The following is a 2,676-nucleotide window of genomic DNA, read 5'->3' on the forward strand; positions in this document are numbered from 1 at the left end:
CAGAGGAGGATTCAGAGACAGATGACCAATCCTATATCCCACCTGAGGTGTATGCTCTAATTTGCAATGTTTATATTTCTCATATCATGCATATGGTGTCTTGCATTGCTTAGTTTAGACATCATATGCACAATATTCAATTCCATCTGCTTAGTTTAGAGATCATTCATGTGAGTGACAACTGCTTAGTATATTAATCAATTATGTCAATTATATCATGCCATCCTGTATACTTAGACAACATGTATGTGAATTATTTCATCCCAACCTATTTTAGAAAGACATCATATAGTTTTGTCATGTCATCCTATTTAGATACTCATCATATGTTGAATTATGCCATTATATCCCACTAATGCAGGATGTTGCTAACGTGACACTACGATTAGAGACCCTTCGACAAAACTATGTGCGATGCAATAATCGCAAATGGTGGTGTAAAAAACCCATCAAAAAAGGTGCAAAATGTTTTCTTTGGAGGATGCATCAAACAAGGTTCAGATTTTAGTTGCGTGTGCAATGCAGGGCATACGGTTCAGTTCAATTAACTATTTGCGATGAGGAGGAACAAAAGAAACGGGTAGCTATATGAAGGTGTGTGTGATATTCTGCATACTGTTCACTCGGATGAACTATTTGTGATTAGGTAACACAAAACAAACAGCCAACCAAATCAAGGTGTGTGTGATATACGGCATGCAGTTCAGTCGGATGAACTGTTTGTGTTGAGACAAGAGAACAGAAACGGTTCAATATAAGAAGATGTGTGTGATACGCGGCAAACAAGTCTGTAATAAAAAATGTGTGCGAAGACCGATAATAACACAAACGGTTGCTACTAATAAGATGTGTGTGTTGTGCGATGGGATTGCATACAGAACAACGACAACAACAACAACAACAACACACACACACATGCTTATAAGGATATGGTTGCATAACCAAATTAAACATCGACTTACATAGGTGGCTACTACACACATGACATTTCCACAAACCAAAAAAGTAAACTATATATAACATGCATGATTAACTATCATAAACAATCATCTGATCATCATCTACTTCTTATGACGCTTGCTCTGCTTGTGGCTCGATCCGGGCTCGTCGATTTGGGTAATGAGGCACTTCCTCATGTCAACGATCCGCCTGTGCATCTCATAGCATGTGTACATGGTCTTGGCCGCGAACCTGAGGTGAGGTTCATCAGTTGCCGCATCCAGGACCTGTGCCAGGATACTGGACTTGTTCTCTGGGCATCCTGCTTCATCTTTTCATAGTAGGGGTCGATGATGGCCGAGGCAAGTTCGATCAGGGAGACCTTCTTCATGCTGCCCGAGACCCTGTAGTGGTCACAGATTTCGACAAGGTTCTTACAAGCCAAGCCTGTAACACTGAGCACTTTTACATAGTTGGTGGTTTCCACCATGGTGAATTTGTAGTCGGTTCCATTGATAAACCTGTTGTAACAGTCGCAAGGCTCTATGGTCAATGCAGTAGTGGTAGATGAGGACATGATGGCACATGCACAACTGGGCGACGACAACCTTCTGATCTATGCCGGGACGACCAACGGTGTACTCGAGGCCGATGCCGACCACCTTGTACTTGTCTCAAGCAAGCAACTGCTCAACTCTGTTGATGTAGTCGTCCACCACGGCCGGGTCGATGGTGTACATCACCGAGAGATCTGTCTCCCTCGCGTGGGTCTCCACGCTATGCTCGCCGTACTCCATTGGAGCGCCGCTAGACATCCGCTCACTATGTGTCATCGTGGGTGTGCTTGTTGTGTTGTGGGGCGTGATCAAAAGGTTGAAGAGACTAAGGTTATAATGGCCACAGGAATTGAAGGGGAAACCGGACGGCCAAGAATATCGGTAGGCCCTGATGGCAGTTCTAATTTGTAGCGTGTAACTCCATCGTGTCGCATGTAACTGGATCACCTGGCAACACGCGCGGCACAACCGCATGCATATGGGGCCCTCGACGTGATCATGCGCATGCCCAACTGCTGGCAAAGCACGCACGAAGGGACTCGAGAAGAGCGCTCCGCGGTCACCTCAATGGCGAGCAACCATATATATATTTGCATATAGCAGTTGAACATGCAAGGAAATGCTGACCACAAGCCGAGCGCGCCGACGGACGCGAGCAGAGCGCGCCGCGGTGCTTAACGGTGAGCACAACGCGCTGCGGTGCCTAACGGCGAGCAGAGATTGCCGACGGACGTGAGCAGAGGCCGGCACAGTGATATGTGGCAAATAAGACAAATTGTGTGAGCGATGTCGGAGACATCAAGCACGAATCAGATTGGAGTTGCGTGTGCGATACATGGCATATAGTTGATCCATCCGAGCTGTTTGTGATGGGATAAGCCGTGTGTGTTGTGGGCAAACGCTTGCTGGGATATAACATTAAATTAACCAAAAAAGTGTTAGTGCATGTTATAAAAATTGTATAACTGGAAGCTATGTTCAAATAGGAATCCTACGATTTAATCTTTGGCGACATGCATTCGTATAATTGTTAGTAAAATCCTACTTATACACCAGGACGGGGGGTATAGTAGGTAATTAAATCGCAAATGTTTTTTTGTATTAATCGTATGTGTACATGTCCTTTCGTCCTCCTCTCGCACGTCTTGTCACCCTACTGACGCGGATGGCTTACAACGCA

The sequence above is a fragment of the Triticum dicoccoides genome, chromosome 4A, assembly GCF_002162155.2.
Source record: "Triticum dicoccoides isolate Atlit2015 ecotype Zavitan chromosome 4A, WEW_v2.0, whole genome shotgun sequence".
Classification (NCBI taxonomy): Eukaryota; Viridiplantae; Streptophyta; class Magnoliopsida; order Poales; family Poaceae; genus Triticum; species Triticum dicoccoides.